Here is a 22,374-nt window from a genome sequence, read left to right on the forward strand (position 1 = left end):
CTAAGCATTACTTATAAGTGATGTAATTCCTTTCATATCTCAAAATATACCCTTATAATGGACTTAACAGAAAAAATGTACAACATAGAACACTTAAGTATCATCCAGTAGCTCTGATTACTTTTAACACCAATGATTTATATATTATTTTAACATAATGACACATAAGGCTTATTCCCAATATCCTATTTCCTTTAGTTTCCTCTACTCTAATTTTTGACATATAAAAATCAGCTATAACTAGGGAAACATACTATGTGGATTTTTAATTGGAAGTAATATTGAGGATTTATTGTCTCATTCCTTACCAGTTACTCTACCAAATGCCTACGCAACACATTCAAATTTTTGTCACATGTTACTTGCTCAGTAGCTTCAAAATAGACTGGAAATGAATTTGAATATTAATTAGTATCTAACAATACGTAGACTCTGAAAAGGTATATCCAGTTAAGTTGTAATGAGTTTGGTTTTAATATCAAGTAATGATACATTTAAAAATCATAAAAGTCAATTGCTCCGCTAAAATGTTTCTTAATATGCTGTAACACCACAAAGCCACCTTAATTTATAACAAATAGTGAAACTGTAGTGCTAAACTAATCAAATTCAAATCAACTCAATTACATATGTTTCACTGAAACACTGTTTAAAAAATGTAAAATGAACTAAAAAATTAAAGGCTCATTGCTTTATAATCAAAAGCAGTGAGATTTAGACTTCAACCAACCAGGTGATAAGTTCATTTCTCAGTTGTGCTCTTAGTGGGAAGTTGTCAAGAACATTTGACATCTCTTAAACTTGCTATCTCATTTGTCCTGGTTTATGAACCTCGTGTTGATATGTTGAACCACAAGACAGGAAGAAGAGGACAGCCACCATTCTATTAAAATATATACATCAGGGCGCCTGGGTGGCTCAGTCGTTAAGCGTCTGCCTTCGGCTCAGGTCATGATCCCGGGGTCCTGGGATCAAGGCCCGCATCGGGCTCCCTGCTCCGCGGGAAGCCTGCTTCTCCCTCTCCCACTCCCCCGGCTTGTGTTCCCTCTCTCGCTCTCTCTCTCTCTGTCAAATAAATAAATTTAAAAAATAAAATAAAATAAAATAAAATAAAATAAAATAAAATAAAATAAAATATATACATCAGCATTTGCAAACACCATGTGTAGTGTTAAAGGATCTGTAATTTCCAAAGGAAATATGCAGTATCTCTCATTTCCTCAGTTCTTGTTTGTTTGTTTGTTTTCTTTCTTTCTTTTTCCTGTGTCTAATGGTGCCCAACTAATTTGGCACAATAAGGAATACCATTCATTAACTGACCTAGTGTTGGAGACATCAGGACTCTTACCAGAAAGAAAAACAGTGAATGAAAAAAACACTACTATATCCAAATAACTACAAAAGTCACAAATCATTTTTTCCTCACAAATTCAAAAGTGGCAATCTTTCAGTGAAAATATATTTTTGGTAATTTCACAAAACTTCTAGCAAAAGAGGGTGTTGAATTAATACATTTTTAAGCAACTAATGCTTTCAGCTAAGTCTTTATATCAGGAAAGTTGAAATATTGGCAGGTAAAGAGTTACAAGTTAAGAAAGTACTTGAAATACAAAAGCTGAGCCTTTCTTAGTATAATAAACCAAGTCTCACTTTTGACTTACTCTGACCCGGTCACTTCTAATTCTAACCCTATTTTGGTCTTCAATTTGAAAGCAGTAAGGCTCAAGCTACATAGAGCATTGCCTTCCAAAACTTTGATTTTTCTGTCATTCTTACAGGAAGGGAGAAGGTTTTTGAATATCAGTGTATGCTCTCTACTCCCTAGCTGATAGTTCGAGCTACTGTAAGAATCCTGCGAATTTTTTAATAGTAGTTGAGGTTCCATTAAACTTAGTTCTCAAATAGCTTCTTAGAGTTTATTCATCAAATAATTCAGGGTGTAAAAGTAGCACATAAACATTAATTGAACAGCCATTAAGCAGTATGACTGTTTGTTTTTGGTTGATGGAGGACATAAAGCTCCATATCCTGTGGTAGAAAACAATTAGGTCTTATGATGAACATGCCATTAAATACACTACTACCAGACTCGGACCCGTTTCACTTTACAGAATAGCAGTCAGCCGTAGTTAGAAGCCTGCCCAAGTTCTAGGAAGTCGTATTTTTACTGTCATGACTTAGCTGCTTATAAATATTGTAGTGTGCCTCATGCCTTATGCTAATGGCAATGACTAATGGTTGTCAGTATCTTCATTCCATCTCATAAAAAACTTCCTCAGGAGAGACTGATCATAGCTAGAATGCTGCTTAAAGTTAAACTGTTTTTCTAAAACACAGAATATAAAAAGCACTTAAGTACAAGAGGTTGGATGGATAATTTATTTTGTTTTGAGTATGTGTGACAACAGCTACTGTTGTTAAATTTGCCATGAACTGAATTGATACACCATATGGGAATGCCTCAGAGATGCCTATATGTGTGATTGCATAATGCTTTAAATTGCTCTGCTCATCTGGGACTATAGGTGAAGACGTATGATAGAGAAACCAAAAGATGGAATAAATCTGACACTGACTGGAGGTTCAGTGTTTTAAACAATGGAGGTGAGGCCCGCCATCTATTTGATTTCATTTATGCACTCTGCTTACAAGACAGATGCAGAACACTTCATTACGGCCCCAAAAAGAAATGCTTAAATGGATGAAGCAAATCTTTGCATCTGATAGAAGCTAAGTGGGATATTCAATGAATGTCAAACAAGTGAGAGACTTTTAGTTTTATTCTGCATTGTGGCAGCACAGCAGTAATGTGCTGATTCTCATATGTGCACGGTTTTCATGTGCCTTGCATCTTCAGAACTTAAGGTTATGAATTTCTGTATTACAGAATAAAATCAAAACAAAAATCAACTAATAATGAAATATATTTTGTTGAGGGATTGTGATGATATTCACACGATTTTTATTAAAATGCAGATGGGGGACAGAAAGTTCCTGAGGAAAGGAAAGGTCATCCACCATACATGATATATCTTTATGGAGCTTCTGTCTAAAGAGTTACCTTAGTCATCTTTCTTGACATCACCTTTTTGTCTTAGAGGGAAAGTTCAGTGTTGCCGGCAAGAAGGACAATATATAGTGGGCGCCCAGTAAATGTCTGTAGAATGAAATGGGGTGTAACGGAACAGAGTGGGACAGAACAGGACAGATTAGGGACATGATTATGTGTTCCCTCCTAAAATTCTACTTTGTTCTAAAACGAAAGGAGAAAGAAATGTATGGATGGATGGGTGGGCAGTGATATAGATGCTTCAAAATAGAAGTCTGTTTTCTTCTTCATACACACTTTTATTAAAAAATAGTTTGTGGGGCTCCTGGCTGACTCCGTTGGAAGAGCATGCGACTCTTGATCTCAGGATTGTGAGTTCAAGCCCCCTGTTGGGTGTAGAGATTACTGACATAAATAGATAAACTTAAAAGATTTAAAATTAAAAATAATTTGTTTCAAGAGTATAAGTTACAGTGTATATATTTGTTTTAATGAGACATGAAATTGCATAAGAGATTTCAGAAAGTTTCTCTTGAAAGTAATTAAAATAATTTTTTTTTTAAATTAAAGTGCACTTTCCGGGACCTAGTCAGAGAGACTTTAGGAATCTTCAGCTAAGTTACAAATACTATAGAAATATCATGCCTCCTATTTTGTCTCAAAGAAGCTTGGGAGAAGGCAGCAGCATTATTGTGCCCATGATGACTCTGACCTACACATACCATCTTTCCAAAGAAGAGTTCCATGTAAATTCTTCTGCACAATCTAACACAGCCTTAGGAATTTGTTTTTAGCTAGAAAATACATTGTAGATAAGGTGACCATGCATCCTGGTTTATGCCTGTTGTCCCAGTGTATTTATTAAGAGTGCCACCTTCTACTCTCAGACATGTCCCAGTGCAGATGACCAATTATGGTAATCTTACCCATAAATAATAATAAAGTGTTAATAATAATAAACTAACCTTTATTGGAAGCTTGTTATTTGCCTGAGGCTTTGAAATACTTTCATGTGTAATAAATTCTTCACAGTAACCCAATGAGGGAGCTATTTTATTTCCCCCACCATCTTACAGTCGAAGAAACAGAGACGGAGAGATTGACTAGTGTGGTCTTCTCTCATAGTGGGCAAACCTGAAACCAGACAAAGGTCTGGCTCCTTAACAACATAGGTCAGCAGATGGCATACTATCTTCCTATTTGCTGGTTGATACGAGTGGCTTGGTCTTACTGAATACAGTCAAAGATTATCAATAGTTTCAATTTGCTATTCTTATTAGCTGTTATAAGACTGTATTTTTATAAGGAACATACATTTTAAGATGCAAGAAAAGAGCACTGAACTGAGCTAGGTTGTAGTTCAGGATATCACTATTACTATATTAATGACAATAACAATGATTTATTAAGTGACTAGTTTTTCTACTTAGGGCTTTCCCTGTGTTCTCTGACTCTTAAAATAGCTCTGTGAGGTAGAATGTTCCAATCCCACGAATGTGTACGGATTGCTTTAGCTACTAGCCCTAAATTGCCTCAGAGGTTAAAAGGAAGATCAAGGATTGTTTCATTTCAGCAGGCCTCCCAGCTCTGACATTCTCTGACTAAATAGATGTCTCTGGGAGTAACCGGTTATCAGGATATAAGGCATGAAATCTGGATGCTGAGGAAAATTCTTGGGGGTGAAGAGACTTCCCTAACATCTCATATATATAGTAGCTATTGTGCATTAAATGCTTACTAAGGGCCTGCACTTTATAAACTTTTTTCTATTGTTTTTCTCCTCACCATAGGCCAGATAAGAAGAGAATTTGGATTTGAACCAATGTAAGTTTAACTCCACTATGCTAGAATTAACATCTTTCTCTGAAACTCTCTAGGGATTGCCCTAATTCAGGAACCTTTCTGAAAAGCAATATTAAATAAAGATGAATAAATAATATTTGCTTATAATCAATTTTGTTCCACCACTGTGTAAAAAATATACATAGAAAAGCAGATACGATAGTATTACATAGAGGTTGTTGAAAAGAAATCCCTTTTTCAAAAAAGAAGTGTAGAAATTCTTACTAGTGCAGAGTAGGTTCTGTGTGCTGCAGAGAACAAAGTAAATAGAAGTCTGTGCCTCTACCCAAAAGATGCTTAAGATTCACCTGGGGTTATAAGAATATAAATGTATGAATATGGATTATATGCTATTATAAAATGCCAAATCCTATAGCGTAATTTGAACAGTGGTTCTTAACTGGGAATGCATTGTATGTGGTGTGCTTTAAAAATACAAATGCGAGAACCATATTTGCATTGACTTAATAAGTTTCTGAGGTTAGAGCCTGGAAATGTGTATTTTCTAAACTCCACAGGTGATTCTGAAGTGACTATGAATAACAACCACTGATTAAAATATATGTGGAACATATTAATATGTTAATTATGCAGCTTTAAAAAGAAGAGGTTAATCTGGGCTGGGATTTTAAAAGAGAGCTTCCCAGAAGAGGTGAGATTTGGATGAAAAGTCAGATATGGACAGAAGGTAGGTGAACCAGAATTTTTTTTTCTTTTACTCTTTAGCTCAAAACAAAATCTTGCTTTTAAAGTTGCTTTTTTTTTTTTTGCCTGCATTTCAGATTCCTATTGGATTAATTGGATAATAAAATTTATAACAATAAACACCTGAAAATATTCCATTATCTTCTAATATGAAACTCGGGTTTAAAGTCTTGCTTGAAAGCTTGTATATTATTGCTTGAAAGACTAGTATATTATTATAGATTATATATTGATTATATATATATATATAGAGAGAGAGAGAGAGAGGAAGATATATCTATATATGGATATATAGGTAGATAGAGATTATAGATTTTACTACTTATAATAAAGATTTTTTGTCACAATTAGTAAATGCAGTTTAGACTGCAAACTGCCAAGGACAAAATCTATATTTTATTCAAATTTGAATTCTTAAATCTTTATCATAGGGATTGGCGTCTAAAATATGCCTGACATATATTTGTTTGTTGAATGAATGAGACATTTAGATTTATCTGGTTTATTCATTCCACCTTGTGTGTGGGGGAGATTCCAATGGTCTCCATTTGAAGGATCAAGCATTTGATCTATGAAGGTTTTGGTTAGTTAGTTAAAATGTTTCTTGACCCAGAACCATAATCTGGCAAAGACTTTCAACAATTGTTATTTTAAAAGAGTAAGCTTTTAGACTTTTTCTTTCCCAATAAAAAGATAGAAAAGGCAAAAGAGTTGCAGGCATCTTAACAGGAGGGGCATTTCCCATCCATGTTTGTGCCCAGCACAGCTGGTAAACCCCTCTTCTCAGACCAGTCTCTCCATGGAGGACAAAATCAAACCTTTCAGTGGGAAGGAGGAAAGCCTTTATAAGTAAGCTTTCCCAAGCTTTCTGCAGATCTGCTTTTTTTGTAGAATAGGCTTGTTTTGCCATTGTTTGGCTTGGGTTGTTAACAGTTTTAAAGGCATGACTGTCAGAAAGATCACTGAGAATCTTTATGTTGCTGCATTACATCTTCCCAGCACCAAACAAGCCAAGCTTCCTTAGCATTTTGTTGTTGTTGTTGTAAAAAAAAAAAAAAATGTCAGGAGATATTCATATTCCCCCCCCCGTGGAATTTTATAATACTTTTGGGACTAGTTTCATAGACAAGAAAAATAATAGGAAGAACAAAGAATAAACAGAAAACAAAACACAGATGAGAAAAGAATATGATGACAAGATGACAGAATGCTCTGAATTTATTATTCATATACGTGTTTTGGAGAATAAAGGGGGAAGTGGAAGGCATCACATGGTGTTTAGTTGTGGACATGTATTTGTAAAACATTTTTAACATGAGACAGCTATGACAATAAAGGCAGATACTTATTTTTGGTATTAGAGAAAGGACTGGTAGCATCCAGAAGAGGGAGCTTGGGCAGAAGCAACTGTCACAGAACAGGACGCCTGTCAGCTCAGCCTCAGTGCCACTCAAGGGAAGTCCTGACTGTCCATCCCCATTGTTCCTGGTTCAGCTGACGTGGCTCTAGGCTAGAGGGGCTTAAACAAATGGCCACTGTTCCTTTAAAGAACTATTGGATGAATTCGACGTAACACACACATGGAAGTCTTAGGTGGACCCAAACCCAAGACTTCCAGATTGCTAATTGGAAATCTTAGTAACCGTATTGGCTGCAAAATAACCTAAGGAACTTTGGTTTGAAAAATGGCTGGTACCGGGCTCAAGGCATGTCTCTACTGATCATCATATGAATAGCTGCACTTTTCCAGCCTCCCCTCTCCTCTTCCCAGATGCTACAGAGCACCTCAGCCCAGACAAGCCTGATTATCATCAGCAAAAACATTCCAACATAAACATGATTACAAAATTCATTATAAGCAGTGATTGAACACTGAACATATCTAAAACAGTTTAATTCATAGTAAGTTGCATAAAACATCTGAAAATAAAATGAATTTGTGTTTTAAGAATATTTCAAGAGTAGATCATCACATCCGTGGCATACATGTCATCCTGAGTACAACAGTGATTTTAATCAGTCACTGGTGTGCTAGAGCCATAAGCCAATGAGATCCAAACATCCACATTTCTTCTCAGCTTAGCATTCAGGGACTTCATTTTGGTAGCCTGAAATAGACCTGGTGGGACTACTCATACCATGGAAATTGTCAAGGGCTTTGTCTTAGTCCGGTCCATTCAGGCTGTTTTTTGTTTTTTTTTTTAATTTTATTTATTTTTGAGAGAGACAGAATGACACAGAGAGAGAAGGAGAGGGGTGAGGGTCAGAGGGAGAAGCAGACTCCCTGCTGAGCAGGGAGCCCAATGTGGGACTCGATCCTGGGACTCCAGGATCATGACCTTAGCGGAAGGCAATCGCTTAACCAACTGAGCCACCCAGGTGCCCCCATTCAGGCTGTTATTTTAAGAAATACCACAGAGCCGGTAGCTTTTAAACAACAGAAATTAATTCCTCACAGTTCCATAGGCTGGGAGTGTGAGATCGCGGGGTGGGGGGCGGGGAGCACAGCATGGTCGTGTGAGGGCCTTCCTCCAGGTTGCAGCCTTCTCCTTCTATCCTGCATGGCAGAAGGGCTACGGAGCTCTGTGGAATCTCTTTTATGAGATCACTAATTCCATTCATTAAGGCTCCACCTTCATGACCTAATCATCTCCCAAAGGCCCCACCTTCTAACGCCATCACCTGGGCGTGAGGATTCCAACATGAATTTTCGGGGGAGAGAGGCAGAACATTCAGACCACAGCATGCTACAAAGTAGGGCTTTTTTTTTTCTCTTTTGCAGAAAGGAAGTGAGCCAGTTTACCAGCACACCACTGAGCTACATGCACATTTTAGAAGAAGAAACCCAATATAAATATATGTCTGTAATTAAGAACACTGCTTATTAGGTATATATTTAAAGAAGACACTGCTTAAGAAAGACAGTATTTTGTTAGACTGCTAGGGCTAATTTCTCTTATTATGCCAGTTAACCTCCCTGTCTCTCTTAGTCCCTCTCTCCTTAAAATAAGAGTGGTGGGGGGTGGGAGGGATGGGGTGGCTGGGTGATAGGCATTGGGGAGGGTATGTGCTATGGTGAGTGCTGTGAATTGTGTTAAGACTGTTGAATAACAGACCTGTACCCCTGAAACAAATAATACATTATATGTTAAAAAAAAAAAAGATAGTAGGAAAGGAAAAATGAAGGGGGGAATTGGAGGGGGAAACGAACCATGAGAGACTATGAACTCTGAGAAACAAACTGAGGGTTCTGGGGGGTGTGGGGGGATGGCTTAGCCCGGTGATGGGTATTAAAGAGGGCACGTTCTGCATGGAGCACTGGGTGTTATATGCAAACAATGAATCATGGAACACTACATCAAAAACCAATGATGGAATGTATGGTGATTAACATAACAATAAAATAAAATAGAATAAAAAAAGTTAAAAAAAAAAAGAATATAATAATACCTACTTCATAGGATTGTCCTGATGATTAAATGAGTTAATATATGTGATATACTTTTAAGGTGCCTGGCACAGGGAAGGTGCTCAATAAGTATTTTCTATTACTATCAGCAGGAGATGAAACTATATGGTATTTTATAGTCTTCTCCTAAGAAACTGCCTATTTTCAGTGTTATTTTCCTCGTTGAGCTTTTATATCTTTTAGAAGCCCATACCTAACTTCCACAAGTTCTGTGAAGATCCGTTAAATGAAAGCATATCAAATCACTTTGAAATGCATAAAGTACTATGTAAATGAAAGGTGGAATAATTATGTTAAAGGCATCATCTTGCATTTTGTTTATATTGCATCTTTGAAATGAGCATCAGATTCTTCTCTAGGCAGTTACTGCTCCTACAGAAATAAACACAGATGGTGCCCAAACCTCCTACTGAATAGTTCTAGGCAATGGCATTTATCAAAATACTGCAGGTCACTAAATGTGCGAAGACTCAAAACAAACCCCACATCTCAGTGTCAGGGCAGCATGGTAATTTAGGCAAATAAGCCTTTGTTTGATAATTCAAGGATCTTCTGATTTGTAGAATGTACTAGCACAACAAACAGAAAATCTTACATGTAGGCTAAGTTTTACAAAATAGGACATTAAAATGCAATTTCTTTTAGAGAAAAAAGATCAGTTTTCTTTACTGATGAGAGTTTCTAGCCAAATTAGAACTAATTTTGGGGGTGTGCATGCAGATGTTCTGATTTTACGTTGACCTTCTAGCCAAGCAAAGCAGAGAAAGAGAGGAAACATGTTTTAAAGATATGTTTCCTTCTACTCAAACCTTCTAAGAACCCCGTCTTTGGAGTGCAGGCTTCCTTCGTCAGTAAGATAGTCCTGGGCTTTCTATAACTAACTCTCTTGATGGGATCTTGGACTTGTTTGCCCCTGGATCCATTCCTTGCCCTCCCTCTGGCTCACTGGGGGTCAGGAAATTCTGACCCCTACGGCTTCCTTTCCTAGAGCTTAGTCTCAGGGGAGCTGTTGCTGGCTTCTGCCAATTGAACTTGGGAATGGGGACATTTGGAGGAGACAGGAGATTGGGAAGAAGGGAGCACTCAGGGCACTTCTCTCAACACTGTTTGCCTCCTGCACCTTGTCAGGCAGCTGCTAGGTCTCCTCCATGCCCACCTCCTGCTGCTAAAGCCTGCCACGTGCCAGTTCTTACCTGGTAACCCATGGCTGCTGTGTTTCAATACCCTCTTCATCCTGTGTCCCTCCAGCTAGGGTGGGTTATGGATTGCTCCTGTCCCTAAATCTCCTGTCGCCCCACTTTCCTCTGGTTGGCTTCTGTCTCTTTCATTACCTGTTTCGTGCTTTAATCAATTCCCTGCATCTGAATTCTCCATTTAACGAATATTCCTTGACTGGACCCTGACTGACCCAAGATCTAACATAGACCATCTATCTGCTCCCCTGAATTCTTAGGCAAGTAACACTGCACTCGTTAAAGGATGAGTCTACCTTGAGCCTGCGCTGGGCCATGTCCTGAGCTGGAGGCAGAGAAAAAGTATTTTTATTTGTTTCTGCTAACGGTAGTGTCACAAGACTCCATTACACTGGTCAGCCTAATCTGACCCCTTCTTCAGGCCACACCCTTCAAATTCACCAATACGTGGTGGTTCTCACAAACGTTAATACACTTCTTAGAAAGTCACTAAGGATGCCAGCATCCCCAGATTGTTTCCACGTATACGAATGACATGATCGGAATGCAAGCAGTGAGCTGTTACCATTCTAAACTTCTGTCCCTCTGTTTTCTTTCCATGAAAGGAAGTTTGGGCCCCAAAACAATTCCATATCTTAAAATGGTTTTAGGCAGTTTAAATTAGTTCTGTGAATATCATCTCAATCCTAAAGTATCAAACTAGGGTTGTACATCCTGTGCATTTTTTTGAATTTTATTTTATTATGTTATGTTAATCACCATACATTCCATCATTAGTTGTTTTTTTTTTTTTTAAAGATTTTATTTATTTATTTGAGACAGAGAGAATGAGAGAGAGAGAGCACATGAGATGGGGGAGGGTCAGAGGGAGAAGCAGGCTCCCTGCCGAGCAGGGAGCCCGATGCGGGACTCGATCCAGGGACTCCAGGATCATGACCTGAGCCGAAGGCAGTCGCTTAACCAACTGAGCCACCCAGGCACCCCTCCATCATTAGTTTTTGATGTAGTGTTCCATGATTCATTATTTGCGTATAACACTCAGTGCTCCATTCAGTACGTGCCCTCTTTAATACACATCACCAGGCTACCCCATCCCCCCACCCCCCTCCCCTCTAGAACCCTCAGTTTGTTTCTCAGAGTCCATAGTCTCTCATGGTTCGTCTCCCCCTCTGATTTCCCCACCTTCATTTCTCCCTTCCTACTATCTTCTTTTTTTTTAAACATATAATGTATTATTTGTTTCAGAGGTACAGGTCTGTGATTCAACAGTCTTAACACAATTCACAGCACTCACCATAGCACATACCCTCCCCAATGTCTATCACCCAGCCACCCCATTCCTCCCACCCCCCACCACTCCAGCAACTCTCAGTTTGTTTCCTGAGATTAAGAATTCCTCATATCAGTGAGATCATATGATACATGTCTTTCTCTGATTGACTTATTTCACTCAGCATAATACCCTCCAGTTCCATCCACGTCGTTGCAAATGGCAAGATTTTGTTCCTTTTGATGGCTGCATAATATTCCATTGTATGTATATACCACATCTTCTTTATCCATTCATCTGTTGATGGACATCTTGGCTCTTTCCATAGTTTGGCTATTGTGGACATTGCTGCTATAAACATCAGAGTGCATGTACCTCTTCAGATCACTACATTTGTATCTTTGGGGTAAATACCCAGTAGTGCAATTGCTGGGTCGTAGGGCAGCTCTATTTTCAACTTTTTGAGGAACCTCCATACTGTTTTCCAGAGTGGCTGCACCAGCTTGCATTCCCACCAACAGTGTAGAAGGGTTCCCCTTTCTCCGCATCCCCGCCAACATCTGTCGTTTCCTGACTTGTTCATTTTAGCCATTCTGACTAGTGTGAGGTGGTATCTCATTGAGGTTTTGATTTGGATTTCCCTGATGCCAAGCGATGTTGAGCACTTTTTCATGTGTCTGTTGACCATTTGGATGTCTTCTTTGGAAAAATGTCTGTTCATGTCTTTTGCCCGTTTCTTGATTGGATCATTTGTTCTTTGGGTGTTGAGTTTGATAAGTTCTTTATAGATTTTGGATACTAGCCCTTTATCTGATACGTCATTTGCAAATATCTTCTCCCATTCTGTTGGTTGTCTTTTGGTTTTGTTGACTGTTTCTTTTGCTATGCAAAAGCTTTTTATCTTGATGAAGTCCCAATAGTTCATTTTTGCCCTTGCTTCCCTTCCCTTTGGCGATGTTTCTAGGAAGAAGTTACTGCGGCTGAGGTCGAAGAGGTTGCTGCCTGTGTTCTCCTTTAGGATTTTGATGGACTCCTGTCTCACATTTAGGTCTTTCAACCATTTTGAGTCTATTTTTGTGTGTGGTGTAAGGAAATGGTCCAGTTTCATTCTTCTGCATGTGGCTGTCCAATTTTCCCAACACCATTTGTATATAGATCAATGGAACAGAATAGAGAGCCCAGAAATGGACCCTCAACTCTATGGTCAACTAATCTTTGTCAAAACTATTTTCGTTTTTTAACATATAATGTATTATTTGTTTCAGAGGTACAGGTCTGTGATTCAACAGTCTTACACAATTCACAGTGCTCACCACAGCACATACCCTCCCCAGTGTCTATCACTCAGCCACCCCATCCCTCCCACCCCCCACCACTCCAGCAACCCTCAGTTTATTTCCTGAGATTAAGAATTCCTCATATCAGTGAGATCATATGATACATGTCTTTCTCTGATTGACTTATTTCACTCAGCATAATACCCTCCAGTTCCATCCACGTCATTGCAAATGGCAAGATTTCATTTTTTTGATGGCTGCATAATATTCCATTGTATATATATACCACATATTCTTTTTTAAACTTAGTTTGGACTCTGACATTGAAACATACCTTCATGCCGAGTTTCTAAAAAGAGTTTCTTATAAAGGTTTTTCACATTTTCCCCTATACCTCATCCTATTGTCCTGCTCTTGCTGCTCCCCCTTCCTGAAATGACTGTCTTTTCCTTCTATTTTCTTTTGTTGTGTTATCAATTCTCAATCAAATAACCATCTTTCCAGGAGCGTTCTCTAAACTTTCCTACTCGTCGTCCGGTGATGCTGCCTGTCCCCTGTTTGTGTCCCCATACTGCATTCTATGAAATGTACCCATGTCTCTCTCTGTCTTGACTCAGTCGATAAGCTACAAAATGACAGAACTATGTTTACTTCTTGTAGTCCTGCTGCCCCATAACTTCCTTGGCACTGAGGGATTATTCAAAAAATATTTGTTAAATTGTTGCTGAACACTCTGAAAGTTCCGAGCCTCTCATGTTGGATGAAAATTAATTTTTGAATCATGGAATGAAAGGTCTGTTTTGTTTTGCACAAGGGATATTTTATTAACAAACACATAAGAGACACGGGTTATTTCACAAAATGCCTAGCGCTTGTGCCCTACGTATAGAAAACACTAAGTTTTATTAAGCAACATTGATAAATAGGGAAATAGGCACACAAGAGGGACAGTAGCACTGTAACAAGTTTAGAACAAAGCTTCTCAAATCTCTGCCTTGTTTATCGTCCTTCAGCAGAAGTTGCGTCTTCTGTGTTTGGCTTCCTAAATTTAAGCCCTTATTTTCAGTGTCCATCTAAACATATTCCTACTGCTTTCACCATCAATTAAGTAAATGCCATGGCTCTAACTCATTTCCTTTGAAAAGGATGAGCTCAACCATGCTCTGTTTATTCCATTTATAATGGCTCTCCTTGCACATTTTGGTCCATTGCCTCCAGGGTCATTCCTCATGCATCTGTTTATTCTACCCAATTAGATTCAGATCTTTGTGGTCAGAGGTACTTTCCTTTTCTATCTCCTCACAGCATGGTCACAACATAGGCTTGTGAATTAAATGTCTTCTACATTTCACCAATATGTGTGCTAATCTGTTTAGTTCCTTGTCAAGTGACCATGTTGGTGTGTTCACTTCTGTGGTTACGGCCATGGGCATTTGGTGGTCCACCCAGAACACAGCTCTGAGCTCTGCCATTATTCCAGATCAGAGAGTCTGTGGACAAGGCTGGGCAGTGCAGGGACTTCAAGACCCCCTCTGCCACTTTCCTTTAAAGCCAGGAATATCCTGAAGCTATTTCCCCCCAGGGACTCACTATAACCCTTCTAGTAGTTCCTACCATTGATAACTGGTTCTCTGTCCTTGAACCTGTTCATTTCTGTCATAGCACTTAGGATAATTTATAACTATATACATATGTAAAGTACATGTAGAATAAGCACATAAAGTAAATAAGCAAGTTAAATGTATACAAATATGTAAAATATATAGTAGATATAAAGTATATGCATGTATAAGTAATATACACCAAAAAAACCCATATGTGTGAGTGTACATATATGTGTGTTTTATATTTTCATTTTCTCTTTCCCTCCACAGATTTTCTTCACCATGACTTGCTTCACCACTTAACACCCAAGCCTAACACAGAGCCTGGCACATAGTACATACTCAGAAATATCTGTTGAATAAATAACACGGCAATGAATGAAGCTATGAGAGCAGAGAATTCTTTCCAACCTTCACCACATCAGCTCTTAGGTTGTACTGACCAAAAAGTGAAATGAGGAGAGAAACAGAAGTATAGAAAAGTGAAGGAGTCAATGTTCTTCTCTCTACTCCAAAACTTCATAGACTTACAATGTCTCCTCCCAGAAAGAGGTTCCCAGACTTCTCAGTTTGTTTTTATCTGGAGGGAAGAAAGAAGACAAGAAAGTCTTTTCTGTTCACTGTTGTTGGTGCTACCCACTAATAAAAAATACAAACATTTCAGCAAAAAGTTAACAATTTCCAAATAGTGTAGCAAAAAAAAAAAAAAATGAATTGGACATTCCTACATTTACTGTTGCAACCTTCTGTTTCTTCTCTATAAGCACAATCCTGGCATCCTACAGACACCCACTAAAAAGAAAGAGCTGGACAGCATTACGACAGTGAGCAGCAGAGTATGAAAGCTGACAAGGACAGTGAGCCACACCTCCGGATTTCAAGTCCCGGCTCCACTGTTCCCTAACAGTGAGATCACAGGCAAGTAGGCAACCTTGCTTTGTTTCTGTAAAATGGAGATGATACTAATACCAAACTCACAGGACTTCTTACTGGATTGAAGAAGGTAGAACATGTAAAGCCCTTGGAATAACGCCTGGCACATAGTAAACACTGAGTAAATGCTCACTAATCATATTCTTCTTCTTTGAATTACTCTTTTTGTGACCAATTCCAAATTAAGGCAGGTGTACTTCTATTACAGAATGGATAAATTCCCACTAAGACGGAGCAAGGGAAAAAAGAATGTACATATAAGTGACAGTAAGGGATAAAAGGGAGTATAGCCATAGATGCATTCGAAATGTAAAAGGGCACAGTAGGAAGTCAGAATTCTAAGATTTTGTTATGTCCTCTTGAGCAGTTTTTCTTTCATTCTTACTCCTGGTAGAAAGTGTTCCTTCATATACCTTTTACATATCAAATAATGAATTATTTTACCTTTCTTGGTCTAAAAATTTGGAGAAGAGCTGATCACAATCTACTTTTTAATAGCCCCCAGCCAAAGCAAAACAAAAACAAAACACCCCAGCCTTGCTAAGGAATCACAAGTGATTTACTTCAATGATTTCAAACTTGTCCATTTAAAGTCTATTTATATTCCCCATAGTTGTTTGAATTCCTTTACCTCATCAAGAAGGGCATTAAATTTTCCATGTTAACCATGTAACATAAACAATAACACCTTTAGTTCTTTAAAAAAAAAAAAAAAGAGGAAAAAATCCTTCTCCACTTGACTGCACCTTTCCCTGCTTATTTGTTTTTTTTTGTTTTTTTTTTAAGATTTATTTATTTGACAGAGAGAGACACAGCAAGAGAGTGAACACAAGCAGGGGGAGTGGGAGAGGGAGAAGCAGGCCTCCTGCTGAGCAGGGAACCTGATGCGGGGCTCGATCCCAGGACCCTGGGATCATGACCTGAGCTGAAGGCAGACACTTAACGACTAAGCCACCCAAGCGCCCCAGCTTATTTGTTCTTTATGAAAGTATGAAATGTATTTCATTTAACAAATATTTATTTAGTTTCTATTATGTGCCAGGCACTATATTAGAAACTAGATGTTTTTTTTAAAGCAAAAAAAGCCAACAAAGATGCAGTGAACAAGACAAAGTTTCTGTTTTCATGAAGCCTAGAGTCTACTGGGTGATAGACATGAAGGAGGGCACGTGATGTAATGAGCACTGGGTGTTATATAAGACTGATGAATCACTGACCTCTACCTCTGAAACCAATAATACATTATATGTTAATTAGTTGAATATAAATTTTAAAAATGGGGGAAAAAAGCCTAGAGTCTAGAGAGGGTTTGAAGCAATAAACAAAACACATACTATCTCAATTACAAACTGACATCATTGTAGCCCCAGAAATAAGTGGAGAGCTTGAGGTAGAATGATGAGGTGGGTAGAGGGGAGGGTGACAGCTACATTAAGCCAATTACGGAAGGCCTAGCTGAGGAAGTGACATTTAAGCAATACCTAAAGGAAGAAAAAGAAAGAGCCATTCGAATTGCTGGGAGAGGAGCACATTTCATGCAGAAAGAATAGCAGTACAGAGGTCGTGGTGTGAAAACGAACATGCACAAGTCACTGGGTCTGTAAGTGAACACTGGTGAGCAGTGGGAGGGAATGGTGTGAGAAGAGCTAGGAAGGTGAGATCACACAGGGTTTTGAGATTGGGATGTTCTCAGTGCAACCCAGGCACTGTTAAAAGGTATATAAACAAGGAGCTAGTGTAAACAGGATCTATGTTTCAAAAGATAACTCTGGTTGCTGTATGGAGAATTTGTGTAAAAGGGACATCCGTAAAATAAGATAACCTAGCAGAGTATTAGAGTAATACAAACAAGAGAGATTTCCAGCTTAGACTGGAGAGTTGGCAATGGAGATGTAGAGAACTAAATATGAGAAATGCTTAGGAGGTAGAAATGACAAAATTTGATTAATTAGATTGGAAACAGAGGAACCGTGTTCCTCCACACCTTTCATGTGTGGCTCTTAACTTTCTGCCTCAAATCAGGATGATAGCTCCATTTACTGAGAAGGAAAAACTGCAGAAGTACCAGGAGTTCTGTCTTGATCGGGTAAATTTCATGATACTTACATGACACCCCAATGTAGATGTTAAGTACGCATTTGATTATATTGATGTGAAGCTGTTATATAAATGAGCCGAAGATGGCCCCTAGGTCATTTCTTTCTTCACTGCAGGCTGAGACCCATTAGCTCAAAAGCCCGCCAGAGACAAAATCAAATTTTTACACATCCATTTATTTTTAAAATGGGCCAAACAAGCAGATTTTTATAGCCTTTTAGAGCCTGCCTATTTTGCATTATCCTGCAGAATCCCACCCCACATGGGCTAGCACTAGATAAGCCCCGGGCCATGGAGACTCCAAACCCAGGCCGCCCTTCTGAGCTCTCTGACCCCAAAGACTGCCTGCCAGGCTGCCGAGCCACAGCCACACTGCGTACACACAGAAGCTTCTTGCCAACCCTCCCCGCCCCCCCCCCCCCCAAGGAGATCCCTTGCCCTCCTCCTGTTCTGATGAGCAGCCCTGGGCCCTTGTCTGTGGACAGCCTTCTACTGTGAGGGACGTTCCCAGAGAACCTATCAAAGCAGCTCCCTATTAAGTTTGTGTGTGCTACTGCCACCTTGTGGTCATATCTTTTTCCTTCTCAGCCACAAAATACCTTGAACCTCCCCACTAAGGCTCAAAGGAAAGACCTGCCCTCAGATGTCTACCTGGAAGTAATTAACACAGAGATGGCCCTAAGGCCCTGGGGGTCAGTGACACTACTTCGGGAGGAGTCTACTGAAATAAGGCAGGAAGGCCCAGGGCTAAATCTGAAATATCAGAATGTGAGATCTAGTGAAGAGGAAAAACATGCAAACAGAGCTACTTGGTTAATTCCTACTCATATTCTATCACTCAGGCCAGAAACTGGCTCTTTTAAGACAAAACCCCGTCTCTTCCCTCTTCTCTAACACAGTCCAAGCTGTGTTAGAATGACCACCCTCTTCTCTGTTCCTGTGGTTTTTCTGTCATTGCTGTGCCACATATTATTGGTTATTATTTGTCCATCTCCCCATGAGGCTGACCTTGAGGCAGAACATGGTTCATCTCTAAGTTCTAGGGATCTACCACACCACCTGACGGGAAGTGCAAAATAAGGATTTTCAGACTGACTAAAGGAATCAGTTGCACAGTCTGATGGTACTAGAATGGGTATAGGAAAGGCTAGAGCTGATAATGTGGTGGCAGAGAGCTTCAAGTGGCTAGGTAGGGAACACTTAGGACATCTTTTGGTTTCATGATGATGGTATTACTGGCCACTCCTCTTTCTCATTATGAAGTCAGATTCTACTCTTACCCTATATAAAGACGTTGGGACACTGGGCTCACATGCGTTGCACCTCTATATGCGTATGTATATGCGTGTATCTCTCTATGTAGAGGTAATGGAATAAATGAAAATATTTCAAATAGTTAGGCAGCTAATTTCATAAAAAGTCAAGATGGCATAATACTGAGGACCTTTTTAAAGTATACCTTAAAATAATATTATACTAATTTGGTTTTGCTTCTTTATATGAAATTTGAAATAAAGGAAAAAAACGGCATGTTAGAGGTCAATTTGTATAAGAACTAAATATGAGTCACCTCTGAGACAATTTTCTATTCTTAATTGGAACCTCTTTTTGTGATTTCAGTGCTATATCTTCTGATTCTCATTCAGAGGAGCAAGGCTGGTCCAAGAATGCTATGGATATATTAGATCATTGCTTCCATATATTTTTTACTAAGATACATGTTCATCATTCACAATTTGGCCTTTGAAAACAAAACAAAAAGTAGTATTAGAGAAGTCTGTGACCTCTACATCACAGCATTTAATGACTAAGGTAGAATAAGCATTCATAAATACTTCACAGCAAAAAATAAATAAATGAAATGCATAGAAGATGAGGGAAGCTAATTAATAGGCATTTATATCCACAAAAGGTCTCTAGACACATGGAAGTACAATATCTTCTACTTCCTTAACTATGAAACAGAATTAGTTGTAAGACATAATTAATGTAAGTTTTTCAGTATAAAAGATAAATAACCAGCAATTTTTTGGATATTGATTATGAGAAGCATCCTGATTTCCAAATTTAAAAAGTGTGACTTATAAATGTTTTCTAAAAACCCTGTGTGTCACAACTAAACTGAACTGAATTAATTTCTATGTCAGGGAGAAATGGTTAGCAAATGTTTTTAGAATTCAGTATTTAAGTTAGGTAATTATCTATGATTAGATATAACTGTAGATAATTACATATTAACTTACATAAACATTATGTTTTATTGACTTATTGATACCTGTTGGTGAAAATATTGACTGGGGTTGGTCCCTCCTTTGAGACATAAAATAACTAAAATTACAGACCTAAGTATGAATATCCCACACACCAATTTATTATTGTTGCTACTAGCAAATGTATTTTCATAATGTTTCAGCATTTATAGAATGCTTTCACAATCATTTCTCAGTGATCTTATTTTAACCTTAGATCCATAACAGTAGAGGTTCTAAAGATGATAGAGTTGTACATTTGATTACATACCATATATATATATATATATACTCATTTTCTACTTGTTTTTTCCTGATTAAAGTTAGATACAAAAGAGTCCAAATACCTAATAAATCTTTCTGATTGCATAGCTGATGAAGTTTATTTTTTTGGAAGGTTAGGATGGGATTATGGTTGCCAAGAAACCTCAGGGACTTTTCTGAACTTACACAAAAGCCAAATTACAAAGACCATATTCTTCACAACTCTGTAAGTTCAAGAAACCAGAACAACTATCTTCTTAATAATGGACAGATCAGTAATATGTATTGAGGCATCTTTTTATAATTCCCAAGTGCTTTACATTTGCATACCAAGAATAATGCCCATATAAATTTTTTTTTCTTATATAATAAATGGTCCTCCAGAGATGAGGAGTTTGTGTATTTTTTTTTTAACCCATGAAAAGCAACACAGAAACAAAAAGGTAGTTGTCCTCTGGGGGACAGACACATATTGTGTATTCGTTTTCTGGCCCTGCCTACTTTTTTTAAATTTAGAAGGGCTCTCTAAACACAAACTATTGGGTTTTTTATTTGTTTTTTTTTTTAAGTTAATTTTTTAAAAACATTTATTTATTTATTTTAGAGAGAGAATGAGAGAGCATGCGTGCGAGCAGGGGGAGAGGGAGAGAAAGAATCTCAAGCAGACTTCCCACTGAGCACGGAGCCCAACACAGGACCATCCCAAGATCAAGACCCTGAGATCACGACCTGAACTGAAACCAAGAGTCAGAACTTCAACCCACTGAGCCACCCTGGCGCCCCTAAACACAAACTACTGTAATGCACATGGTGCTCTGAGAGTTTATTTAGTGTTCATTGTATAAAAACATACCTTTATTTACAGCACTGTGTGCTCATTTACATGCATTCCTGTAACTGGAAACTTCCAAAAGGAAAGGTTGACACTACTGGAAATATCAATGCTTTCTCACGGGCCTAGGGAATTGCCAAAATGATGCCATTACTGAGCAACTGAACATGGTTCCAAGCACTTTGCAGGACTGACTCATTTAATCCTCTCAGCAACCTTATGAATAGGTGTTATGCTACGCCTGTTTTACAAAAAAGGAGATTGAGGCTCAGAGATTTTAAATAACTTTCCATAATCATACAACTTGTAGATGTTAAACTGAGTAAAAACACAAGAAACTGTTCAAGGCACACACATACAAAAATGTGTGTTTACTGAAAGAACTATGAGGGATGCTACCATCATCATAATCATCACCTAAATAGCACAGTTTTATTTACATGTGAAATTAGAGTATTACCAGAAGTTATATAAAGAAAATAATGGTGATCCATTATCAAATGAGTTGGGAATGTAAACATTTTTTTTCCTAACAAATGTTTTCCCAACACATTTGACCACCCATCTCACCTCCACTGCTTTCCACATACAACTGCATTCCAGGAAATGCTATGCTATATCCTAAGGCTATCTCCCAGGCCAGAGCCCCACAGACTACTCAAATAGATTTCCTTCAAGAATTCTTTCCTGTCTCCCTCATCCCCAGAATAAATTTCTTTTCTAAAATTTTGAAATTTCTGATATACAGTAGTAGTTAGTTGATATTTATGATATAAGCTCTAATGAGGGTATTTTTTAAAACTAATATACACACACACACACATATGTCTATATTATACAGATCAGAACACACACACACACACACACCCCAGAATTTACACATTCAAATGAGCTCTCTTTTAAGTGGCCACCATGGGGAGCTATGCATCACCCAAATAATTTTTTAAATTCCTTTTGGGAATTGGTTTTAAAGAACTACATCTAAAGGGATTGCCTGGGTGGCTCAGTCAGTTAAGCATCTGCCTTCAGCCCAGGTATCCGCATGATAGTCTCATCCTTTCAGAATTGAAGAATTTCTAGAAAGAATCAAAACTTTTTGGAACAAACTGAAATTGAGACTATCAAGTAATGAAACTGATTTTCTTGCAAGGCTTAGAAATTGGTTCTGAGAACAATTACAAAAGTAGATTAGAGGGGCGCCTGGGTGGCTCAGTCGTTAAGCGTCTGCCTTCGGCTCAGGTCATGATCCCAGCGTCCTGGGATCGAGCCCCACATCGGGCTCTCTGCTCCGCGGGAAGCCTGCTTCTCCTTCTCCCACTCCCCCTGCTTGTGTTCCCTCTCTCGCTGTGTCTCTCTCTGTCAAATAAATAAATAAAATCTTTAAAAAAAAAAAAAAAAGTAGATTAGAACATATATGTTAGAATATGATGGTATTGCTTAAATAGTCACATAGGCTGATGACATTCCTGCTCTGGGGAAGCAAATGCAACTTGTTACATTATGTGAGGGGTTATATATTTAAATGCCTTCAAACAAATTAAATATATGAAATCCTTGGGTATATAAGACAATAAGGTAATAAAGGAAATA

General features: G+C 38.3%; 1 protein-coding gene across 5 annotated transcripts in view; it reads left to right on the top strand.

The window, feature by feature from the left end:
- The window catches only part of KHDRBS2 (KH RNA binding domain containing, signal transduction associated 2), a 598,658-nt gene that overhangs the window by 565,486 nt on the left and 10,798 nt on the right, over nucleotides 1-22,374 (top strand). For all 5 annotated transcript variants that reach the window (XR_004917485.2, XR_013441225.1, XR_004917482.2 and 2 more), the window contains 2 exons: nucleotides 5,410-5,579; nucleotides 14,680-15,327. The gene's annotated coding sequence lies outside the window, so the exon portion shown is untranslated. The remainder of the gene's footprint in view (nucleotides 1-5,409; nucleotides 5,580-14,679; nucleotides 15,328-22,374) is intronic.

Source organism: Halichoerus grypus, chromosome 9 (genome assembly GCF_964656455.1).
Source record: "Halichoerus grypus chromosome 9, mHalGry1.hap1.1, whole genome shotgun sequence".
NCBI lineage: Eukaryota > Metazoa > Chordata > Mammalia > Carnivora > Phocidae > Halichoerus > Halichoerus grypus.